At 41.1% G+C, this 12,296-nt stretch overlaps 1 pseudogene; it reads right to left on the reverse strand.

The window, feature by feature from the left end:
* Positions 1 to 11,033: 11,033 nt before the first annotated feature.
* LOC135970298 (U4 spliceosomal RNA) lies at positions 11,034 to 11,162 on the reverse strand (annotated as a pseudogene).
* Positions 11,163 to 12,296: the final 1,134 nt, after the last annotated feature.

Genomic DNA, 12,296 nt, shown 5'->3' on the forward strand with positions numbered 1-12,296 from the left:
TGCCCTTCCCCCCACCAAGCTCCAGCATCCTAGGTAGATCTCAGACTGCTGTGCTAGCAGCGAGAATTTCAAACCAATGGATCTTAGCTTGTTGGGTTCTGTGGGTGTGGGACTCGCTGAGCTAGGCACTGGAGAGAATCTTCTGGTCTGCTGGTTGAGAAGACCATGGGAAAATCGCAGTATTTGGGGAGGAGTGTAGCATTTTTCTCTCTCACAGCTTCCCTTGGCTAGGAAAGGGAAATCTCTGACCCCTCATGTCTCCTGGGTGAGGCGATGCCCCCACCTTGCTTCTGCTCTCCCTGCGTGGGCTGCACCCACTGTCTAACCAGTCTCAATGCGATGAACCAGGTACCTCCGTTGGAAATGCAGAAATCACCCGTCCTCTGCGTCGATCTTGCTGGGAGCTGCAGACTGGAGCTGTTCCTATTCGTCCATCTTGGAAGTCCCCTCAATTTTGGCTTTTGTTGCCATTGCTTTTGGTGTTTCAGTCATGAAGTCTTTGCCCATGCCAATGTCATGAATGATATTGCCTAGGTTTTCTTCTAGGGTTTTTATGGTTTTAGGTTTTACGTTTAAGTCTTTAATCCATCTTGAGTTAATTTTTGTATAAGGTGTAAGGAAGGGGTCCAGTTTCAGTTTTCTGCATATGTCTAGCCAGTTTTCCCAACACCATTTGTTAAATAGGGGATCCTTTCCACATTGCTTGTTTTTGTCAGGTTTGTCAAAGATCAGATGGTTGTAGATTGTGGTGTTATGTCTGAGGCCTCTGTTGTGTTCCATTGGTCTATGTATTTGTTTTGGTACCAGTACCATGCTGTTTTGGTTACTGTAGCCTTGTATAGTTTGAAGTCAGGTGGCATGATGCCTGCAGCTTTTTTTCTTTTGGCTTAGGATTGTCTTGGCTCTATGGTCTCTTTTTTGGTTCCATATGAAGAAAGTTAATGGTAGCTTGATGGGGATAGCATTGAATCTGTAAATTGCTTTGGGTAGTTTGGCCATTTTCACGATATTGATTCTTCCTATCAATGAGCGTGGAATGTTTTTCCATTTGTTTGTGGTCCTCTTATTTCGTTGAGCAGTGGTTTGTAGTTCTCCTTGAAGAGATCCTTCATATTCCTTGTAAGTTGGATTCCTAGGTATTTTATTCTCTTTGTAACAATTGTGAATGGGAATTTGCTCATGATTTGGCTCTCTATTATTGGTGTATAGGAATGCTTGTGATTTTTGCACATTGATTTTGAATCCTGAGACTTTGCTGAAGTTGCTTATCAGCTTAAGGAGATTTTAGGTTGAGATGATGGGGCTTTCTAAATAGACAATCATGTCATCTGCAGACAGACAATTTGACTTCCTCTTTTCCTAATTGAATACCCTTTATTTCTTTCTCCTGCCTGATTGCCCTGGCCAGAACTTCCAGTATTATGCTGAATAGGAGTGGTGAGAGAGGGCATCCTTGTCTTGTGCTGGTTTTCAGAGGGAATGCTTCCAGCTTTTGACCATTCAGGATGATATTGGCTGTGGGTTCGTCATAAATAGCTCTGATTATTTTGAGATATGTTCCATCAATACCTAGTTTATTGAGTGTTTTTGGCATGAAGAGCTGTTGAATTTTATTGAAAGTCTTTTCTGCATTTATTGAGATAATTATGTTGTTTTTGTCATTGGTTCTGTTTATGTGATAGATTATATTTATTGATTTGTGTATGTCGAGCCAGCTTTGCATCCCAGGGATGAAGCCGACTTGATCGTGGTGGATAAACTTTTTGATATGTTGCTTGATTTGGTCTGCCAGTATTTTATTGAGGATTTTTGCATTGATGTTCATCAGGGATATTGGCCTGAACTTTTCTTTTTTTGGTTGTGTCTCTGCCAGGTTTTGGTATCGGGATGATGCTGGCCTCATAAAATAAGTTGGGAGGATTCCCTCTTTTACTGTTGTTTGGAATAGTTTCAGTAGGAATGGTACCAGCTCCTCTTTGTACCTCTGGTAGAATTCAGCTGTGAATCCATCTGGTCCTGGACTTTTTTTGGTTGGTAGGCTATTACTGCCTCAATTTCAGAACTTTTTATTGGTCTATTCAGGGATTCGACTTCTTCCTGGTTTTGTCTTGGGAGGGTGTATGTGTCCAGGAATTTTTCCATTTCTTTTAGATTTTCTAGTTTATTTGCATAGAGGTTTTTATAGTATTCTCTGATGGTAGTTTGTATTTCTTTGGGAATCAGTGGTGATATCCCCTTTATCATTTCTTATTGTGTCTATTTGATTCTTTTCTCTTTTCTTTATTAGTCTGGCTAGCAGTCTATTTTGTTGATCTTTTCAAAAAACCAATTCCTGGATTCATTAATTTTTTTGAAGAGTTTTTTTTGTGTTTGTATCTCCTTCAGTTCTGTTCTGATCATAGTTATTTCTTGCCTTCTGCTAGCTTTTGAATTCAGTTGCTCTTGCTTCCCTAGTTCTTTTAATTGTGATGTTAGGGTGTCGATTTTATATCTTTCGTACTTTCTCTTGTGGGCATTTAGTGCTATAATTCTCCCGCAAAACACTGCTTTAGCTGTGTCCCAGAGATTCTGGTACATTGTGTCTTTGTTCTCATTGGTTTCAAAGAACTTATTTATTCGTGCCTTAATTTCATTATTTACCAGTAGTCATTCAGGAGCAGGTTTTTCAGTTTGCATGTGGTTGTGCAGTTTTGAGTTTCTTAATCCTGGCTTCTAATTTGTGTGCACTGTGGTCTGAGAGTCTGTTTGTAATAATTTCCATTCTTTTGCATTTGCTGAGGAGTGTTTTACTTCCAATTTTGTGGCCAATTTTAGAAGATGTGTGATGTGGTGCTAAAAAGAATGTATATTCTTTTGATTTGGGGTGGAGAGTTCTGTAGATGTCTATTAGGTCAGCTTGGTCCAGAGCTGAGTTCAAGTCCTGGTTATCCTTGTTAGTTTTCTGTCTCATTGATATGTCTAATATTGACAGTGGGGTGTTAAAATCTCCCACTATTATTGTGTGGGAGCCTAAGTCTCTTTCTAGGTCTCTAAGAACTTGCTTTATGAATCTGGGTGCTCCTGTATTGGGTGCATATATATTTAGGATAGCTAAGTCTCTTGTTAAATTGATCCCTTTGCCATTATATAATGGCCTTCTTTGTCTCTTTTGATCTTTGTTGGTTTAAAGTCTGTTTTATCAGAGCCTAGTATTTCAACCTTTTTTTTTTTTTTTTTTTTTTTTGCTTTCCATTTGCTTGATAAATATTCCTCCATCCCAAAGACACACACAAAACCTGTGTGTGTCTTTGCTGGTGAGATGGGTCTTCTGAATACAGCACACCAAAGGGTCTTGACTCTTAATCCAATTTGCCAGTCTGTCTTTTAATTGGGGCATTTAGCCAATTTACATTTAAGGTTAATATTGTTATATGTGAATTTGCTCCTGTCATTATGATGCTCGCTGGTTATTTTGCCTGTTAGTTGATGCAGTTTCTTCATAGTGTCATGGTCTTTACAGTTTGGTATGTTTATGCAGTGGCTGGTACCAGTTTTTCCTTTCCATGTTTAGTGCTTCATTAAGGAGCTCTTGTAAGGCAGGCCTGGTAGTGATAAACTCTCTCAGCATTTGCTTGTCTAAAGGATTTTATTTCTCCTTCATATGAAGCTTAGTTTGGCTGGATATGAAATTCTGGATTGAAAATTCTTTAAGAATGTTGAACATTGGACCTCACTCTCTTCTGGCTTGTAAGGATTCTGAAGACAGATCCACTGTTAGTCTGATGGGCTTCCCTTTGTGGAAAACCCGACCTTTCTCTCCGGTTACCCTTAACATTTTTTCCTTCATTTCAACCTTGGTGAATCTGACAATTATATATGTTGGGGTTGTTCTTCTTGAGGAGTATCTTTGTGGTGTTCTCTGTATTTCCTGAATTTGAATGTTGGCCTGTCTTGCTAGGGTGGGGAAGTTTTCCTGTGTAATATCCTGAAGAATGTTTTGCAATTTGGTTCTTTTCTCCCCCTCACTTTCAAGTACACTAATCAAATGTAGGTTTGGTCTTTTCTCATATTTCCATATTTTTTTGGAGGCTTTGTTCATTCCTTTTCTTTCTTTTTTCTCTAATCTTGTCTTCACAGTTTATTTCATTAAGTTGATCTTCAACCTCTGATATCCTTTCCTCCGCTTGATCTCTTTGGCTATTGATACTTGTGTATGCTTCACAAAGGTCTCATGCTGCATTTTTCAGCTCCATCAGGTCATTTGTTTGTCTCTAAATGGGTTATTCTAGTTAGCAATCCCTCTAACCTTTTTTAAAGTTCTTAGCTTCCTTGCAGTAGGTTAGAACATGTTCCTTTAGCTTGGGAGGAGTTATCACCTACCTTCTGAAGCCTACTTCTGTCAGTTCATCAAACTCATTCTCCGTCCAGTTTTGTTCCCTTGCTGGTGAGAAGCTGTGATCCTTTGGAAGAGAAGAGGCATTCTGGCTTTTGGAATTTTCAGCCTTTTTGGGTTGTTTTTTTCCTCATCTCCATGGATTTATCTACCTTTGGTCTTTGATGTTGGTGACCTTTTGGATGGGGTCTGTGAGTGGACATCTTTTTTTGTTGATGCTGATGCTATTCCTTTCTGTTTGTTAGTTTTTCTTCTAACAGTCAGGCCCCTCAGCTGCAGGTCTGTTGCAGTTTCCTGGAGGCCCACTCCAGACCATGTTTGCCTGGGTATCACCAGCGGAGGCTTCAGAACAGCAAAGATTGCTGCCTGTTGCTTCCTCTGGAAGCTTCGTCCCAGAGGGGCACCCGCCAGAGGCCAACTGGAGCTCTCCTTTATGAGGTGTCTGTTGACCCCTGCTGGGAAGTGTCTCCCAGTCAGGAGGCATGGGTCAGGGACCCACTTGAGGAGGCAGTCTGTCCCTTAGCAGAGCTGGAGTGTTGTGTTGGGAGATTAACTACTCTCTTCAGAGCTGGCAAGCAGGGATGTTTAAGTCTTCTGAAGGTGTGCCCACAGCTGCCCCTTCCCCCAAGTGCTCTGTCCCAGGGAGATGGGGGTTTTATCTATAAGCTCCTGACTGGGGCTGCTGCCTTTTTTTCAGAGATGCCCTGCCCAGATAGGAGGAATCTAGAGAGGCAGTCTGGCTACAGCGGCTTTGCTGAGCTTTGGTGGTCTCTGCCCAGTTCGAAGTTCCTGTTGGCTTTGTTTACACTGTCAGGGGAAAACCATCTACTGAAGCCTCAGTAATGGTGGACGCTCCTCCCCCGACCAACCTTGAGTGTCCCAATTTGACCTCAGACTGCTGTGCTGGCAGTGAGAATTTCAAGCCAGTAGATCTTAGCTTGCTGGGCTCCGTGGGAGTGGAATCCGCTGAGCTAGACCACTTGGCTCCCTGGCTTCAGCCCCCTTTCCAGGGGAGTGAACGGTTCTGTCTCACATTCCAGTTGCCACTGGGGTATGAAAAAAAACTGCAGCTAGCTTGGTGTCTGCCTAAATGGCCACCCAGTTTTATGCTTGAAACCCAGGGCCCTGGTGGCGTAGGCACCTGAGGGAATCTCTTAGTCTGTGGGTTAAGAAGACTATGGGAAAAGTATAGTATCTGGGCCGGAGTGCACCGTTCCTCACAGCACAGTCCCTCACGGCTTCCCTTGGCTAGGAGCGGGAGTTCCCTGACCCCTTGCCCTTCCAGGGTGAGGCAACACCCCACCCTGCTTTGGCTTACCCTCCAGGGGCTACACCCACTATCTAACCAGTCCCAATGAGATGAGCCGGGTGCTTCAGTTGGAAATGCAGAAATCACCTGCCTTTTGCGTTGATATCGCTGGGAGCTACAGACTAGAACTGTTCCTATTTGGCCATCTTGTCAGCCACCTCCTTCCTTTTCTTTTTTTGAGACAGAAGTCTCTGTCATCCAGATTGGAGTGCGGTGGCACAATTATGGCTCACTGCAGCCTTCAATTCCTGGGCTCAAGCGATCCTCCCTCCTCAGCCTCCTAAAGTGCTGGGATTACAGGTGTGAGCCACTGCGCCCGGCCTCCCCTTCTTTCTTACACAAAAGGTGGCATTATTCATATATTATTTTACACTTAGTTCTTTCCACTGACCAGTATCTATGGAAATCACTCCACATTACATCACAGAGATCGTCCTCCTTTTTTTTTTTTTTTAAATAGCTACACAGTAGTACGTTGCATGTAGGTACCATAGTGTGTTGAAGTACTCTGCTATGTTTGGCTAGTTATGTAGCTTACAATATTTTGTGGTTACAAATGATGCTGCAATTAATAACTTTGTACATGTACATTTTCATATTTTTGGAGGTGTATCTTTAGGATAAATTCCTAGAAGTGGGATCAAGTGTTTGGTGGGTCAAAAGGTAAATGCATATGTAGTTTTCTTAGCTATTGCCATAATCCTCTCCTTAGGGCTTATGTCATTTTGCATTCCTACCAGCAAGGTATGAGAAGGCCTATGTTTCACAGCCTTTCCAAGCTTATATTGTCAAGTTTTTGAATTTTGCCAATTTGATGGGTTAGAAGTGGTATCTCAGTGGGGCTTACTTTATACTTCTGTTATAATGAGTGATGCTGCACACCTTTCGTATGTTGAAGGGCCATTTTTTGTATGATTTTCCTGAATTACCTATTCATATCTTTTGCTCATTTTTCAATATAATTTTTGGTGGATGTTTACCTTCAATTTAAAATAGCTTTCTATATTAGGAATATTTGCTCTTTGTCTGTGATATGTTACAAATATACTCTCTCAATTTCTTGTTTGTATTTTGTCTTGAAAGCATTGTTTTTGCTGATAGAACTGCTTATTTTTTAAGAGACTCACATATATTTTTACTTATAATAGTTTTATGAGTGGCTATTATTCCTTTCGTATTACAGACAAACAGACAGGCTAATGTTAACTGACTTGCCAAAGGATGTAAAGCTAATAAATAGCATAATATAAAATTTTTAAAAATACTTATGGATTCATTTATTATTTTAATAACTGTTAATTTTTCAAATACCACGTGGCAGGCATTGAGACTGCATGGGTAAGTTGCTCACATGGAATTTACAGACTAACTGCAGAGGAGAGGCCAGAGTTTGGTTAGATAATCACACTGATAAGACTGTAACTACCAACTTGGATAAATGCTCTAAAGGCAAAAAAAAAAAAAAAAAAAAATCCAGAAGTATGAGCACATTTAAATGAAAAAACTCAATCCAGATCAGGAAAGGGTGGGATGTCAAACATTAGGAGTCAATTAGATAAAGGGGTGGAGGTAGGATGAGGAGCCAGCACCTGCAAACGCTCTGTAAGTGCAAGTGGCATTGCACATTGGAAAGACAGAAACAAGCCTGAAGAAGGCTCAGGTGGATGGAGCACAAAGAGTAGAGTGGCATAAGATACAGCTGGAGAGCAAGGCAGGGCCAGTTCTCGGCTCACTGCAAACTCTGCCTTCCAGGTTCAAGTGATTCTCCTGCCTCAGCCTCCCGAGTAACTGGGATTACAGGCACCCGCCACCATGCCCAGCTAATTTTTGTATTTTTAGTAGAGACGGGGTTTCACCATATTGGCCAGGCTGGTCTCAAACTCCTGACCTCAGGTGATTTGCCTGCCCCAGCCTCCCAAAGTGCTGAGATTTCAGGTGTGACCCACTGTGCCGGGTCAATGTGAACTCTTTGAAGAGGTTGAACAGGAGATGACATGATCGTACTTACAGTTTGAAAAGATCCACCACATCACTGCTTTCAAAAGGGATTGGAAAGGACCAGAATGGATGCAGCAGGGGACCAAATGTTGGCTACTCTAGTGATTATTATCAACAAGTAGACTGAGAAAATACAAACAAAACAGTAGGCAGAAAACCAGAAGAAGGAAAGGGCAAGGCCATCACTAGAGAATTAGAAAGTGGTGCCTCCTCCAGGGAAGCCAGATTTTAAAAAGTTTCTTTGTGTTTATCCTGATTGAAGTTTGCTGAGCTTTTTAGAGCTGTAGATTTATAGATCCTTACAAATTCAGAAACTTCTAGTTATTAGTTCTTCAAATAAGTAATAGGGAGTTCATTCGGTGTGTAAAGTTACGTATTTTATATGTATATTGGATGACATCTTTGGTTCTTTGGTTTCTTTTTCTTTTTTCTTTTTGAGACAGGGTCTCACTCTCACCCAGCTTCCAAGCTGGAGTGCAGTGATGCAATCTTGGCTCACTGCAACCTGCGCCTCCCGGGTTCAAGCGATTCTCATGCCTCAGCCTTCCGAGTAGCTGGGACTACAGGCGCCCACCACCATGCTGGGTTAATTTCTTTCTTTTTTTTATTATTTTTTTTCCAGTATAGATGGGGTTTCACCATGTTGTCCAGGCTGCTCTCAAACTCCTGACCTCAAGTGATTTGCCCACCTCGGCCTACCAGACATCTTGGTTACTGGTCCATTTTTTTCTTGATGAAGTCTGGCAGTTCCAGATAGTATTTATGAAATTTGTCAATTTTTCAATATTTATAAATTTGTAACATGTTGCGATTTCTTTTCTCATTTTAAATATTCACGTTTGGACCTAATTTTTTTCTCATATTGCGGTTTTTTTTTTCCCCTTACAGAGATTCTACCAAATTATGTAAGTTAATAGCCCATCAAAACCTGGATCTGCCCCAATCCCAAGCAGCATGGGAGGTAATAATGACTTGGGATGAGAGTGTTGCCCAAGGAATAGGTGTAACTAACACATTATCTCTGGCTTAGGCAGCTCCTCAATATCTCTTTTAGCTGAGAATCAGGTCTATTTTCCTGGTTTTAGAGGCTTGTCTACCAGGCCAGCATGAACAGGGCAGGGCAGATGTGCTATAGGAGGTATTTAAATTATCAAATGCTGAGCGTTTGTGTGCACTGAGTTTGAAAGAGATCTAGTGGACTAACCCGTAGGTCAAAGTCTTACAGGAAGGTGGGCCCTGGAACTTGTGTCACTGGACTAGCAACTCAGTGTCTGATCCATCCAAATGGAAGACTTCAGTTGCCATGGTGATTGACAAAGCTATTTTGCTAAAATACCCACCTCAATTACCTAAATACCCACCTCAGTTACCTAAATATCCATCTCAATTACCTAAATACCCGAAGTTTCTCCATTAAAATTTCATTCTTTTGGATCTTGAAACAGTTCTGGAAGTTTAACACTACTTGCTAAAATATAAATCCCTCAGGGAAAAATTACAGTTACATTATTATGTAATCATTATATTAACTATTTTTGTGAGATGTGTAAATGCCTACCACTGTAAGTAAATGCCTACCTTTTCTCTTTCCATTATGAGAGATGGTTAATCTGTAGGATTGGGGATGAAGCTGGTTTTCATGGTGTGAGAATTTGAACAGAGTTCTGGCTGCATGAAGGTGTGTATTAGTCCATTTTTTTTTTTTTTTTTTTTTTTTTTTGAGACGGAGTCTCGCTGTGTCTCCCAGGCTGGAGTGCAGTGGCGTGATCTCGGCTCACTGCAAGCTCCGCCTCCCGGGTTCACGCCATTCTCCCGCCTCAGCCTCCCAAGTAGCTGAGACTACAGGCGCCCGCCACCACGCCTGGCTAGTTTTTTGTATTTTTAGTAGAGACGGGGTTTCACCATGTTAGCCAGGATAGTCTCGATCTCCTGACCTCGTGATCCACCCGCCTCGGCCTCCCAAAGTGCTGGGATTACAGGCTTGAGCCACCGCGCCCGGCCCTATTAGTCCATTTTTATGCTGCTGATAAAGACATACCTGAGACTGGGCAATTTAGAAAAGAAAGTGATTTATTGGACTTACAGTTCCATGTGGCTGGGGAGGCCTCACAATCATGGTGGAAGGTAAAAGGCAGTCTCACATGATGGCAGACGAGAAGAGAGCTTGTGCAGGATCCCCTTTTACATCAAATCTCAAGAGACATATTCACTGTCACCAGAATAGCATGGGAAAGACCCGCCCCCATGATTCAGTTGCCTCCCACTGGGTCCTCCCACAACAAGTGGGAATTGTGGGAGTTACAATTCAAGATGAGATTTGGGTAGGGGCACAGCCAAACCATATCAGGGTGTGTCTTAGGTAGAGAGACCAAAAGACAGCTTTCCTTCTCTGGTATTTTATCAAGCTCCACACATAGAAGGTGCTAGAAAATAAGTATTTTGTTACAGTTAGGAAATTTAGAGGCAGAGCAAAGAACCAACTTGAAATCTCTTAAAGTGTCGATATGAAAGAAATTGTGTTAGAATTAATAGTGACTGAGTTTCTTCCTTAGCCTTTAAGGGAGCTGTTTAGTTTCTGTTAAGGTGATTGTAGAGGTGTTAAAAAATGTCTGACTTGTCTCATTATGTCTGCTTTCTATGGTTAGTAACATTAAGGGGGTATCGTAAAAACTTTGATATGAGTTAGTTTACTGTTTGTAGTTTATGAGGCAATATTTCTTACACACATTTCGGTGCCTTTTTATTATTCACTTATATATCTCCATATATTATTCTACCAGTACTCTCTCCATAAAAAGTTATATTTTCTAGACATTATCTTCTCCTTCTCGGCTGCACTGGCATGAATTCTGGGACGGGAGATCCAGGCACTGGAATATGGTAGTAGGGCCACTGGAGAGTGGCAGACACTCCCATTGTCATTGCATGGTCTCCCACGTCTATAAAGGCAGCATCAGTTTACAGCCATGGTGGATTATTATTAAAAAAAAAAACAACAACCAACTGTACCCATTTATTTATAGTAAACACCCAAAGGACTACATGGAAGAAACAGTAATCATGACAAACCCTCTCACCTCTGAACTGGAATTCTTTTAATAACAGCTGATTTTTTTTTCTGAACAATACATACATGCGTAGTTACTTTTTGTCTTTATTACTATATTTTGTAGGTGAGCAGTTTGAATCCTATGTTGCCCAGGTTGGTCTCAAACTCTTGGGCTCAAGCTATCCTCCTGTCTCAGCCTCCTAAAGTGCTACGATATAGGTCTGAGCCACCATTCCTGGTTTGTCATTTTAATTATTAATCACTTGTGCTATTACTTTGGCTCACACTTAATATAAATTAATAAATGTTTAAGAAGAGTTTTAAAAAAACATTTGTTCATTGCTAGTATATAGAAATACAATGATCTTTTCAACTAGCAATAATTGTGCTTTGGATAAATCCCACTGGCTATGATACTGCCATTGCACAAAGTTGCAGTTGATCTTTTGACAAATCATAGTTGTACACATTTATGGGGTACAGTGTTTTGATATATGTATACAATGTGGCAGGATTAAATCAAGCTAATTAACATATCCTTCACCTCAACTATCATTTTTCATAGTAAGACATTGGAAATTTACTGTTAATTGTTTTGAAATATACAATAATTATTGACTATAGTCACTTTGCTGTGTAACAGATCTCAAAACTTATTCTTCTTGTCTATTTGAAATTTTGTATCCTTTGGAAAGAGAAAAGGTAGGCATTTACTTACAGTGGTAGGCATTTACACATCTCACAAAAATTGTTAATATAATGATTACATAATAATGTAACAGGGAACAACTCTGCATTCCCTCCCTCCCCACCCCGTACCCAGCCCCAGCCTCTAGTAACCATTGATCTACTTTCGACTTGTAGGAGTTCAGCTTTATTAGGTTTCACATATAAGTGAGATCCTGCAATGTTTGTCTTTCTGTGCCTGGCTTATTTCACTTAGCATAATGTTCTCTAGATTCATCCAAAAGCTGTCACAAGTGGCAGGATTTCCTTCGTTTTTAAGGTTAAATTATTCAATTGTGTATACATACCACATTTTCTTTTTTTGGGGGGAGGGAGGTGGGGAACAGAGGCTAGCTCTGTCACTTAGGCTGGAGTGTAGTGGTGCCATCTTGGTTCAAGGCAACATCCACCTCCTGGATTTGAGTGATTCTTGCACCTCAGCCTCATAAGGAGGTGGGATCACAGGCCCACGCCATCATGCCTGGCAAATTTTTGTAGTTTTAGTAGAGACAAGGTTTCACTATGTTGACCAGGCTGGTCTTGAACTCTTGGCCTCAAGTGATCTGCCCGCCTAGGCCTCCAAAGTACTGGGATTACAGGCATGAGCCACCGTGCCCAGGCCCACGTTTTCTTTATCCATTCATCCATTGATGGATGCTTAGGTTGATTCCATCTCTTGGCTATTGAGTGAATAGTGCTACAATGAACATGGGAGTGCAGATATCCCTTTGACCTACTGCTTTTAGTTCCTTTCGATATATACCTAGAAGTGGTATTCTTGGTCATATGATAGTACTATTTTTAGTTTTTTGAGGAACTTTTATACCATTTTTTGTAATGGC

The sequence above is a fragment of the Macaca fascicularis genome, chromosome 3 (genome assembly GCF_037993035.2).
Source record: "Macaca fascicularis isolate 582-1 chromosome 3, T2T-MFA8v1.1".
Lineage (NCBI taxonomy): Eukaryota > Metazoa > Chordata > Mammalia > Primates > Cercopithecidae > Macaca > Macaca fascicularis.